Source organism: Spodoptera frugiperda, chromosome 11, assembly GCF_023101765.2.
Source record: "Spodoptera frugiperda isolate SF20-4 chromosome 11, AGI-APGP_CSIRO_Sfru_2.0, whole genome shotgun sequence".
Taxonomy (NCBI): Eukaryota; Metazoa; Arthropoda; class Insecta; order Lepidoptera; family Noctuidae; genus Spodoptera; species Spodoptera frugiperda.
In genome coordinates, this window is record NC_064222.1 from 5,355,158 (window position 1) to 5,369,664 (window position 14,507).

The 14,507-nt window shown below is 34.0% G+C and overlaps 2 protein-coding genes across 2 annotated transcripts in view; one reads left to right on the top strand and one right to left on the bottom strand.

The window, feature by feature from the left end:
* LOC118274637 (GPI transamidase component PIG-S) overlaps positions 1–14,507 on the bottom strand; it is a 57,459-nt gene that overhangs the window by 30,207 nt on the left and 12,745 nt on the right. The window lies entirely within an intron of this gene.
* The window catches only part of LOC118274638 (protein I'm not dead yet), a 41,995-nt gene that overhangs the window by 766 nt on the left and 26,722 nt on the right, over positions 1–14,507 (top strand). The window lies entirely within an intron of this gene.

Below are 14,507 nucleotides of genomic sequence, written 5' to 3' on the forward strand. Positions count from 1 at the left end.
GCATTGATTTTAGGCACCTATTGTGAAAGAAAAACTAAATAGCATTAAACTTATGCGTAATTTTTGTACTTGAAATCGGTTGTTCGTTCTTCACTATAAGAATTTAAAGTTTGACCGTATCATACTTGTCAAAAATCTGTATTAACTGTTCAAGAATTTGAGCAAAACTTTAAACAATAATATAATTTTATATTTTGAGTGATTAAATCATTCATATTACAACAAGCCCAAAAAACAATCTAGGTGCATAATTTTTGAACTAAATCACACAGATTTTTATCAAGAGAAATCTTAATTCTACCATCCTTCAAACAGCAATTCTCCTTCACTTCAAATACCTTAGTTAACAAATATATTAACACATAAACCAACAAAATACTACGTACAAGGATAATACAATTGATCACAGAATCATACGATTTTGAAATGAGGTAACACATAAAGTAATTCATGTAATAATAATAATTTTTATGGCGACCATGACATTGTGGTCTCGTTATCATCCTTATTGCTTTTACCACGTATTTCTATGATAATAGACAATTTAATCATGGGATTATGAAGCAGTATAATAAGATCTACTAGTTTATAAGTTTTATAACTACTGCTAATGCTGTGTTTAGACGGTTTATAACCATTGTTCACGAGGTCTTTTAAGTACATTTCCAACTACGCGTTTGAGGATTTGTTATGATTTTTCAAAAGATCTGCTGTTTCATTTACGTTCATATTATACACGACGATTATGTGTACATCTTGAGGCGGGCCAATTAGTTATCCCCAATGACTTCTCCCGCCTTGAGGAAGGCGTGGAATGTCATACTCTTGCTGACTAAAAACCACCCCGTTCCTACTCCTGCTTCGAGCAGGAGCCTCAATAACCCGTTAGGTCGTAACATACTTTTATACAATTCTATAATTCTATTTATATACCCAAGAGATTAAACAGAATTACGTATGTATGTATATTAAACTAATCAACAAAGTGTAGGTGTCAAGTGGGTGGTTAAACTCAATATCTACTTTATAACCTTTAATAAAAGTTTCATTATCGTTCTATTAATTAGTAAAACCAATTACTTTTGTTCCACATTTTAGCATAGCCATTCAATGTCTGGTTCTTATCTGATAGTGCACTGTTTGAATAGATTGAGCAATTTGTGCAAATACGTATTCGTATGATGGTAATCGTAGGTAGGATCTAAGCAGAACAAAACCAAATGGAATAGTACCTTTATCATCAAAAATCTGTTTCTTCTTTATAATCTAGGTAAGAGAAATAATATCGTAAACTTGAGAAGTACATTTTTGTTGAATCATAAGTGCATAGCGATGACGTTTCTGTAAAACTGTGGATTCTGGGATCATTTACATTTCCTTTTACACACAATAGGTGAAATAAGAATATAAGCAGATATTAATATAAATAACGGTGATGGCTAAGATTGTATATAGAGAGAAGAGAGAATAAGCTAGAAGAAACAATGTGTTGCTAAATTGGAAACAATAACTTTCAAAATTAAGTCTTCTCACATCTGCAGTATTGATAAACAAATAAAATGAGAATTTAGGTCAGGATTCGAACCAAGACAGTGTAAACAAGTTCAGGAAATATGGAGGAAAGGTGGAACATTTCGAAAATACAGCCAAAACTGACAATAATAGATTCAGCAATCTTTGTGCCGATAGTTGTATCTGCAAATGGCCTCATAGCCAAAAGCCTCGACCAACACCTGAGTAGGCTAACGTTAGATGGTTGGATCAAGAGCCTGATGCAGAAAGCGGTACTTTTGGACACGGCGCGTATTGTCCGGAAATTTCTCTCTCTTGAGCCCTGATCGCCGCCGGTAGCTTGGATTTCTCCCGTTACTGGGTTACAGCTTTTTATGTTCTTAAATTTTTTTTTAAATTACATGTAAATTACATTATAATAGTCATTATAATAGTGATATTTTCGCTTTTGACGAAGCCATGTAACTGTTAAAAGAATACACTTTCGCAGTAACATTGAACTTTGCGTATTTCTTTGTAAGTAGAGTTTCAAATTCAGAGTGTCATGTAAAGGAGTCGAATGGCTGAAACGTGGATCGGTTCCTACCATACATTATTGTTTCAGATTACATTCCATATTCATCTTACAAGTCTTTTATAAGATTATTTACTTTGTTAAACGTTTAGAGTGCGTTATCTTTTATTCAAACACAGTTTAATGTAGTAATCAGTGCCTTTACGAGGGTTTTTCTACTATCCGAATCAAGGCTAAACCAGATTACTCATTTACTCGAAACTGGAGGAAAGTACGAAGTATAAATGTGACTATAAGAACTAAAATCGACTGACACGCAGTCAAAATTTTTCCTGAACCTTTTACGAGTAAATTGCGATCTCTCTGCAAGTCACTTACCGAGAGAGGAGATAATGGCTACCACTCTATTATAGATGATTCCCTAGTCTAGCAATAGACTAGAGACGGACTGAGGGCTTAGTTTAAGGAGTTTGATTTACTCGCCGGCCAATCAGAGTGATGAAATATAGGCAAACAGCTCGTTTCGTTTTTATTCAACGTAAAGCAAACTCGTCCTAAGGGTAGTGTTAATTACGATATTCTACACAAGTTCTGGTCAAACCCAATGTTTTTTTAGGCGGCATGATGTCAGGTACCTCTCCTAACCAAATGCAAAGATTTTTTGCTATTCGTCTGGAGCCAAACAGTCAAAAGGATACCTTATCGTTATTTAGATAAGGATAGATTTACCAGCAGAGGTTTCTTAGTCTATGACACATATTGTGTTGACCCAGTAACCAGACAATGACGGAATGCCCTCTTTTATTTACTTCTAAAGTCGATAGCATCTGTGTAAATAAAACATTGTTTGGAGACAATGAATCCACTAATTGCGAAGAGTTGTGTACAATTTTTTGGTGATTTCCAAAGGGACGAGTTTAAAACTAAAAAAATAAACATATAACTTGTTTCATCTAGTTTTTTCCGGTTAAACGGAATTAAAAAACAAACATTTAAGACCGTGTATAACTAGTTTTTCTTATGTCTAACTGTACTACAAGTTGACCTTCGAAGAAAAACAGTTATAATATCAAGAAAAGACCTCCAAATTACATTTTCATAAGAAACAATAATTATTATTACATAAAACGAACTCTATGGCTTTCATAAACAGCTGTGACGTATACGGAAGTCTGAGAGGTGTGTCAAAATGGCATTGAATTTTAAGACGTATTTATGCAATTGTACACATATTATGTATTTTCACATTGCTAGGTATATGGCCGTAACTAAACAGCTATAACTATTACTGAATAACTTATAGTGTTCAGAAAAGACCGTGAGAACGAAGTAATAAAATAAATTAATACTTACTTATAGAGACGAAATATGCTAATACTTTTTAAATTTTTTACTCTACGTCTGTCGTTTGGAACTAATATCTTCATTCAAATTCGTATAAAAAATTGTTAACTAACTGAGATTACATTTATCATCTTCTTATGTAAAGATTTAGTTACATTGCACATATGCCAAAGCTTGTATCAATATGTAGCAACCAGGTGACCAAATACCATACAATGCATTACTTTCGATTTCAGATGTTTATTAATCCACCAGAAGAACTGTTTAGAAGTATTGATGACAGGAGCAAAAATAAAGTCATTTTCTCATCATTGTCAATAGCCATTGACATTCTACTAGACCATGGGCCTCTTCTAAGAGAGGTTTGTCGTGATCTCAGTGAGACGGCAGCAGAGACTCTGGAGCAGGTCTCCCGTCATCAAAAAAAGGTTTAAGAGATTGCAGTGAACAGATGTTAATATAAAAAGTGATGTTTATTATAACCATCATTCACTTTATTTAGGGAAAACCCAACCGCGATTTAACGTTAAATGCATACACAACGAAATGCAGGGTACGGAAAAGTTCAATGCAATACGTTGCTCCCATTACGAAGCCGGTGCACTGATTTCAGTATGAAATGTTAGGTCGGACTTACAAAGTAATATTTAGCAGTATGCTACATTTATGATCGAAATTAATGACCAACACCAATCCAAAAGATTTGAATTAAGATCGATTTTTAACCTTAGTGGTATGATATACGACCGATTTTGGACATTTCAGTCAAAAATCAAGATCGATCCAGATTTTTTTATAAAATCGGCAATTGATTCGTTCTTAGTCTTTATGGCCAGACCGAATAACCTATCTGCCGATAGATTTATCGATAGACGATAGAATTTAGACATAAGCTCATTACAAAATGGGTCTTTAGTAGCCAAATCTACTCACAGATATGACATAATGGCTAGTTTCAATAGTTACTGCTTCTAATTTCATGTTTAGTCAACATTAGCCAGTAGTAGCAATGGCTACTTGGATATTTAAACTACAATTTCTTAATGTTTAAACAAATGCAGATAACACATGTGGAAATGGATTCATTCTTGCGTTTAGTTTAACTTTATTGCCAGGACAAAGAGATTTGTTTATCACCGGCAGGAATGTACCCCTTATTTTTTTATGACTCTTGTATTTAATTCCGCTATGGATCTCATGCAATGCAAAGCCCCTAAATACATATTTCCCAGGTTTTTGTAAAATCTAACCTCGAAACCTTCAGCTCAGCAAAGTCCCTCACGACTGCTAGACTAACGAAAAGAAATCTTATAATCGTTCTTGCATCACAACAACACAAATAGAAAACTGGAGTACTCGTACCGACTCGTGTATAGAGATAGCCGAATAAGCAACCTGTTTCTCATTTACAAATTCACAGATGTTGTAACAATATTTTGAATGCTTTCGTTGTATGCGGCAAATTGCATTGTTAAACGCACGCAGGCGTTTCCCTAAGCTGATTCATACACAAACGTGGAAATTTTGAGAATTATGCTTCGACCCTTTTTTTGCATTATGATTTGTTATTGATTGATGACTGTCTGATGGTGAAGGTATTTATTAAAGGGCTAATTTAAAAGGTTTATGAGTTGTTTGGAATTTTTACAGATCGTTAAAGTATTGTTAAGGAAAGAAATCGCAGTGTATAATAATATAAATGTTCGATGATTGTAAGAAAGCAGATTTAGTTAGTTGGAATCAAGATTGTTTATGTGTTTGTGTACAAAATACGGTGTATGAAGTAAATAAAATAATAAAACAGGTCATGAGTTTAAGAAGCTGTTAAATATAGAGCTGTGAATCACGGAACCAGAACAAAGAATTTGGTGCAAGTCACAAACAACTAAGGAACAAACAAAGATATGGCGTCCGTATAGTTGCAGTTTTTTTATCTAATAGTCAAACATTATTAACGATACAAAATAGAAGAAAACAAGAAAAAATCTTATAATAAATCGTAAAAATCTTACGCCCTTAAACATCTTTTATCACTATTGTTAGGTGTCACTTATAGTTTGGTAAAAATCAAAATGTCGATAAATTTCACCTTAATTCTTCTCCGTACGAGAAGAGGCTTTTGGTTAGCAGTGGCCACGTAAAACCTGTTTATGTGTGATGTGTGTGTTGCAAAAATCGATTACACTAAAACAGTCAAGAAATACAAAACAATAGGTTAGTTTCTTAGTAGTCAAATTCAATACTTTTTTCGAAATGTCAAAAACGATATTTTCTATGAACTTTGTATGAAATACTCTATTATGACGTCATCAGATTTTTACGTCAAATACCAGACTTATTTCTAGAAATTTAGCTAGAAAAAATCGAAAATTAAGCATCAAATTTATGAATGAGAGTGTGATTATTTTTGAATATTTTATTGTATTGATTGTAGTTGTAATAATTTATTTTTGACCCAGTCATCAACCCTATTCATTACACAGAACGACAACAGATCAACATCTAGGAGATTCCTAGTACATGAGACATGAGAATTTCCTTTATCTCAAACTTGAACTCGAACCACGAATTAATACGTGCAGCATATTGCCCTCGGGTCAACTGAACCGTTCCCATTTGAACCCGTTATCTCAGACCTGATATCTCCAATCTTTAGGATCAAAGTTTCATGATTCACCAAATGTAGAGATAACCTCTTCCACTTTAAATATTTCGATATCAATTTTAGAATGATAATAATTGCGCATTATTTATCGTATGTTCGCGACCGAGTGCAATATTTGGATAAACATTCTTTAACTGTTTATTTCTTTTTCTTGACTTTGTATGGTTTAGGAGACTGCCTATTTTTTTATGGAATAGGTGACAAACGAGCAAACGAGTCATCTGATGGTAAGCGATCGAAATGCATTCGTTTCAATGTGTTAATTAAACCTTTACTGATTCTTATGTACCTAAGTAAAAAATACAAATCACAAAAATAGAAGGAAAATATATTGTTTCCTTACTCAGAAATAAGCAGCTCTTTTCAAGAGAAATAAATAATTTGAAACTAACGTCATACGGTTTATGATTTTGTAAGATATTATCTTTTTTTTTTCAAGCGAAAAATTTCAAGTTAATTCTTTCATTTTGACGTAAAACTATGACGTCAATCAGATTTCAAATGACCATTTCATTTGAAATCTGATTAACGTCATAGTTTGCAATTTTTTACCTTTCATAAAAATACCTTACTGTGCTATTTTTAATGCTATTTTTAATGAATTAACTTAATATACAAAAGAATCTATTAGCTACACTAATCATCAATGACGAATAACCATTCAGTAGCCAGTAATTTCAGAGTAAACGAAATGGAAAGTTGAATGTCATTGTCAAAGACAGCCGGTGCACGGATGAGTAGCTTTTATCTCAATTGCGATAAGAACGAGAATCGTGTTACCCCGGTCAGCTGATACTTACGTTTACATAATCGAGCCTGTCACATGATTAATTAAAATTATATAATTGACCTTGGTTGAAAGAATCCTGTAATTACAATACTATTGTTACTTCTTTAATCGATAATATAAAAATTAATTATTATGTTATCGGCTTACTCACGTACTGTTTTGACGAGGAACTCGACTACTAATATCAATCAATTTAGTATGTCTCACGAAAGTTACAATAAAATAATATAAAAATAAGTCGGGTTTTCCTTCCTGACGCTATAAATCCCGAACGCACGAACCGATTTCCACGGTTTTGCATTCGTTGGAAAGGTCTCGGACTCCGTGAGGCTTATAGCAAAGAAAATTTATTCCAATTTTCGAATGCAGCGCCATCTATGCACGCCAAATCTGATCTACGCAACCACTTTCTTAAACAAATCATCGTATGAAATCAAAATCCGTCCAGTATTACAGTTGAGTTATGGACAAACGTACCAACAGTTAAGTAAAAGTTATATAAATATATCGGAAGCAAAATATATTGTAAAACATACAACAGGTGCAGCTGATGGCGTTCCGTAGTTCATGATTGCTTTCCATTAGGTGCGACACGTGACTTGTTTACCGTAGTCCACTGGTCTATGATTCTAAGCACGTTTAATAGAAATTGTTCGTAGTTTTCCTCTTTAAACAATGGTCATGGTATCTTTGGTTTTGCAAGAAATTCTTCCATAGTTTTCTAAAATCCACATCTATTACATGTACCTAATAACCTGGGTCCTGTAGGATTCATGTCTGATATGGAGCCGCGGAAAACTCAACAGGTTACCGGCTCGAAGCAGGAGTAGGAACGGTTTGATTTTTAGCCAGTAAGAGTCTGACACTCCCTCTCGCTTACCCAAAGGGGAAGGCGCCATTGATTTTCCCCCCTTAAAAAGAAATGTCCTTCCAATGCAGGGTCAAGGTCCTACTCACTTTCCACTCATCCCTTTATAGAGCTAATAATACAAATAACAGTTACACAGCAACAGTTAATATCCCCCATCTTCAGAAGAATGGCGACAGATCTTAATTGTTACATTCTCAGACTAGTGTCGTTAAGTTTGGGGCGTGCTCAAATTGATTACTACACCAATACCTATTGTCTTCAATCATAGACAGTACAAGGTCGTGTACACTGTCTATTGTAGACTGTAGACTGACATCTAGATTGTATTGCGTCTATTTATTAACCATCTGCATTGTTAAAAGTATCTTTATGAAGTAATTGATGTCCATTGTCATCTATTTTCTTGTATTTGCCGCTGACTGTTATCGCTGTGCTTGCTTTATTTGTATTTCTTTTTGATAGTTCCTTATTATGTAGTTATTAGTTTAGTAGTTCAGTTATGTAGTTTATTATGGAATAGGGGACAAACGAGCAGACGGTAGGCGATGAACGCCGCTAATGGACACCGCCTGGAGAAGTCATAGGTGCCCACCTTTATGACTTATAATCACGAGTTAATTTATTTAACATTTTATACCATAGTACACAATTATACATATTAGAATTTCTTAACAAAAATAACAAGAACCTTCCAAAAATGTCTTTTTTACTACCTTGTCTCCATAACGCGACCGGTTCTGACCGGAATGTTTAGAGAATTTCGATTGGTCGCCTAAAAATACATTTAGGGAGAAAGAAAAGAAATACTCGGTACAAATTCCTAAATTAACGAAACCTCCTTTATTTGGGAACGTGTATATAAATAAATAAATAAAAATGACCTAAATATTTTTGGAGCAGAGGTTATAGGCCATTCTAGTAATGAACGGTTAATTGATAACCTCGCACTGATAAAATAACGTGACTATAATGATGATAGTCACACCTCAACTAATGATTTATGGAGTACCTATCATTTACCGTACAATTATGTATCACGACTATTACATGCTGTAGATAAGAGCTAGGTAGATGATCAATTATAAAAATAGAATATACCTACTAGTGATAGAAGAAGATGCTTACCTACTGTACTAATATTTTTAACAACCAAAGATATTTGAATAATTCCTTTGCATTAAGAAATTCAGTTCTTAAGGTTACGATACTTAGGAACATGAACAGCAAGCAAGTAAATCCACGGGAAAGAGATAATGGCACTACGTGTCATGCTATACAAAAATAGATTATTACTAGTTCAATAGTTGTCCTTGAGACTAATTAAATAGTAATACAACTTTAAGATTCATCACAGTTAATTTTGATGAACACGCAAAAACGGACACAAAACCAGATTAAGCTGGATCATCTAATGTTCCAAGGATATTTCGACCAAAACTTGCCTTATCATTGTTTAATATCTGGCGTAAACTAACCGAAACTGACACTGTATGTTTCGGAACATTACCAAACGACCGTCGTTTTAGTAATTTTCTACTAATTATTATCAGTAAGTACGATCTGTATAAAAACTGTGCTAGTTACTAGAACATAACTACTTGAATCAAAACCCGGTGTGTAGAAATATAGTTGCAGTGCAAAATATTGATGCTAAATCCATCAGACACTAGGAAAAAAAGTCTTTGGATAATTTAATGAAGGGCCTTGGCAAACAAGGACAAGAGAGAAAGGGAATGCTGAGAAAGAAGGAAGTCTTAGAAGGATATAGCAAGATAGCGAAGTAATATAGTAACACATACAAATAACCTGCAACCAACTATAATCTTTATAGTTAATCAAAACAGCGCTATACCAAGTAAAAATTGCATCATACCTATCCACTAGATAATAATATAGGCTACCTGAAAACATGGACCATTCCAGCAACACAAAATACAAGGTACAATTTATCGCGCGTTGCAAAACGTGATGTTTTCATGATTGAAGATCAGGGGTCGACTCGCACGCGAAATAAAGACCCCAATAAAATTAGCGAGATAAAAATTAACTTAAATTGGTTTAATGATAACGATAAAGAGACACGCAACAATTTTATAGACGTGCCAATTAATTGTTAAAAAGAATAGCGCAATTAGCTTTGAAATGGATTTAAAGATCACAGAAGTTGAACAGAAGATAATAATATTCCTTTCCTTGTTTTCGACGGTAAGTAAGTAAATAACTTCAAAATTCCAAGCAAGTAAAACAAGTAATACTTCAGTAAACAGTGATAAGAACTTGTAGAGCCGCTTTTGATAATGCATTTGTTGACTTTGATTATCATAAAGTAAAAGTTAAGGATACACACGCACGTATAACGATATCAACACAGGAAACGTTGAACGACATGTAAAACCTTAAACAGAGACAGGAAGTTAAAAAAGATAAAACAAAATAGAAATTAGAAGGAATAGATTGAGGTGACCCTGCACGACTAGGTGATAGTAAATCAGCGAACAGGAAAAGAGAGGCAGCGATACTGCAGCAAGGACACCAACCAGTTCTGAACGTTACTAAACTTAATATTTTATTCATAAGGAAGTTTTGACACTAATCAAGAAGTCAAAGTGAATTTTGTCGTACTAAACAAGGAACCTAGACTTTTTAATGCACCTAAAGTAATTGATACAATAGAAATATCTATAGTCAAAACAGTACCGGCACTACCGGCAGTATCAAATATCTATAATGGAAAGGAATTCCAATTACTCACTACAAGGTTTCATATATTAATCGGGATGTAGTTTGAATAAAAAGATAAAATACATTTTAAAGGCACGTGTATTTATAAACGAACTAATTCGGGACGAGAGGCAGCTGATGTAACATTACGTTGGATATCGTCATTATTTTAAAATGTTCCGAAATAATAACCAGCATGCTGCATCTATAAAAAAAAACTTTATCACTATACCCACGGAGTCAGCAGACTTGTGGACAATATGCCTTTGGAAGACATGTGAAGGGCGAATCTTATATCATGCATCTATTAATTCTTCAAGATCACTGAACTATAATTTTACAGTTGTATTGTTAATGATTAAAATAACAAATAACTTTAATGACCCAAGAGACAATGATAATGATACGTTAAATACATAATAAAAAACTGTAAAATCGGATATCAATTGTGTTGTCAAAGATGTTTTCAAAGATGTGGCTCATGTTGGAGATGTCCCAGATATTTTGGACGCTAATTATAAATGCAGTGGTGTTAAAAATTAGAAGGAAAGTTGATTGACCTGTTGCCGAGTTTATTACGGTAACAAAAAGTGGCGTGACTGGTGCTGACTGCGCAGCGTTTGTTACGTAATTTGATAATGAAACAACTGAGGTCGATGCAAACCGTTTGGGGGCTTGGCTTTTGAACTTTTAAAGCTTCGGTAGGAATGATATTTTAGGAATTGATAACTTTAAATCTTACTAATATTATAAATGCGGAAGATTTTATACTGTGAGTGAGTTTATTACTCAATCACGTAAAACGGCTGAAGGGATCGGGATGAAATTTGGAACAGGGGTTAATTACATTCTGGAACAACCCAGGTAGAGATGGTTGGCTACTTTTTATCCCCCAGAAACTAGTAAGAAGATCGTCTATCTTCTTACTAGTTTCGTAGAGATTTACCTGTTTTATGTGTGTCTAGGGTTTTGTTTGTATGTAGTACTGCCACGTGTTGCCCATTGGCTAGACGTCCTGATTTCGGATTTAATTGATGTGGATTTTAGTCATGCAAGGTTGGCTCAGTCCGTCTGGCAATACTTGTTTATTATTCATCTAACGTCTGTCGTCAGTTAGTTTTGTGCATACGTGACATTTAATGTGTCGTATTGTTTCAGTACTTAATTTAGACTATCGTAAAATACTGGTCTGATGTAGTTTGCATTTCATATTTGTTTCTCGGAAGCAAAATCAAATATGTTAACGAATTTGTCTTCAATATCTTCTTTATGTCATCGATATCTTTTATACAACTGTATCCTTTATCCATTGAATGAACTCTATCAATATTACGCGTTTGTATTCAACAATGGCATGCTGCGCAAACGCTAGTGCAATGGCAATCAGGCGATACCACACAATATCGCCACACACACTATTCGTCCAATCAGAGCGCAGCACTCTCAAATGTATGCGGACGTTGGAGGTGTGTCTGTGTCGGCTTTCGTCGTAACTTTAAACTAAATACGAATACTGTTATTATATTACGTTGACGTCATCAGTATAGAAGCATTCTAACCTTATAGCATGCGTAACATGTTTGTGATATTAACGGTTTCATTTGTTCAAAGAACCATCTGAGATTTTATAGAAAGAGAAGTTTGGATCAAATAAAGAACTATACAAATAAAAGTTAAGTCACAGAAAACTAGGTTACCATTGTCATCCATTTAAATGGAGATTAAAGCATAAATTTGAATATAGTTTTACAAAGCGTTGACGTAGAAAAATGGCGCAATTCGTTTTAACCATTATACTTAATCAAGGAAGTTAGAAGTCCTTGACACAATCATAATGGTGGAATTGCGTTGCAGATGTATCCACTACGTCACATTAACGACAAAGTGAGAGATCCGATGGCAGATAAGATAACTAAATTCCGTGGAATGACTCGTTATTATCGCTATGACTTTTTCATGGAACAAAAACAAGCAGACGTATCACCTGATGGTAAGCAATCGCCGTCGCCCATGGACACTTGAAACACCAGAGACGTTACAAGTGCGTTGCCGGCCTTTTAGGGGTTAAGAATTTAAGCGTTGTTGGGGAATCGGGGGAAATGACTAAGCTAAAAGAACAAGAAACAACATGCTATCAAAATCATCATCTACAAATAGTATCCTACGATTTATTACTATAATAAAAGTTTCTTTGCTAGCAACGTATGGCTAAATTGTGGTTGGGAAGTAAAATGATGAACACGTAATTGCTATAAACAGTGCAGCCGAATCACCATGAGTCTCAAATTATAAAATATAGGACAACAAAAGAAGCTGGTTAGCTAAACTACATATGTATAACTGGACATGACAAGGATTAATGAAAGATGAATTCTAGGAAGATGTATTTAGAAACCAAAATGCGACATGTGTTTGTGTGTCTAGAGTACATATTATTGCTTCCTAATGTTAGTAAACGTTTGGTTAGCACAAATATTGCCCAACACTGTACTGATAATGAGATATTTGGGTTATGCAATCTGGAAACTTCCCAATTAATCCATTCATAGTCCTTTATAAGTGGAACATTATTTCTAAACAATAATCAGACCTTTTGTGTACATTGCAGTATTATAAGAACAATTTCATTCAAATCATCTACTGAATTTAGATCGTAGAAATATTTTAGGAAGTTCAAAAAGCTACATAACATGTCTTAGGATTAGTATCTTATATCACTCATCTTATGGTGTCTCTTTGTACGTATTTCAATTCATTCGTAGGATTCTTCAATTATAATAATACAAATTCAATTTGGCATAGAGACTGTTTTAGTGCCTCACGTGGGGTGATTTCTATTACAAAATTCACAGTAATAGCTCTAGTTGGATCTACGCCAATAGAAGTGCAATATACTTTTCTCACCTTGGGATCCACTGTTTCTAGTGAATCATTAAGGTCATTATTTTCATTAGAAATAACAATAGTATCGGTATCTTGGATTAGTGGGGCATTTGGATCCATTACGTAAACCATTTTCAAGGTCTCGTCTCGGCTTCTAATATCCTGGTTAAGCTTATAGTTTATTATTAAACCAGACTGATTTCCTCTTGATGCGTGTTTTCATGCACATTTGCACGTTTACGTAACTTTTAAATACCGCCACGTGTTTGATGAAAATAAGGATGATGATTTTGATTCATAGTCACAGTAGTTTTCATATTTCACTTGGTAATTCCAGCAGTTTGCTACGGTAAAATAACTACAAGTAACAAAGCTATTTGATAAAAAATGCTGTTAAACTAATTCCAGTCGTTTTGCAGTTTATCGTTAACAGAATGCCCTTGCAAAATGTGGCATTTTTATCAATTTATTGGTTACAAAGTTTAGCGATAATATGTATAACATGTTTTTAAATATTTGTTGTCTAAAAACAGAACATTACACTTTAAATACCAGCTGTACTGTAGATAATACCAGATTCAGACCGGTTATATCTGGTATACAAATCACCTTTATTATTCTTTTTAACGAGATACCTAATATAAATAGTGACAGGTGGGTACAGAATGCAGTAGCTGATTATTTGGCATTTAAGAAAAAGATACAAATAAAAGAAATTGGATACAGATGACATATTCCGCATTAATTTAATCGTTTAAAATTAATTACAGACAAGAAATAGACAAAAACAAAAATCGTTTTATGAAATGTATAAAAATAAGTTGGGTTTTCCTTCCTGATGCTATAACTCCAGAACGCACGAAGCGATTTCCACGGTTATGCATTCGTTGGAAAGGTCTCGGACTCCGTGAGGTTTATAGAAAAGAAAATTCAGGAAAAAAATAAGAGAAAAGCAGAAAAACAAGGAAAGTCATCGGTGGCGAAACGGAGTTCGCTGAATTTGCTAGTGAAATTATAAAAATATTTGATTATTTATCTATTGTTGTGTTGACAAGCAACTTTACACAAGTCAACAAGTTTCTCGACTTTGTTAAACCCAAAAAAACCCAAATAATTAGTACCCCAGACAGGTCTACAAAATAGAAATGTGATGCGTTCAGATACTCACGTATCTTTCGCGTGGGAACCTTGATTTTGTCGGGTTATT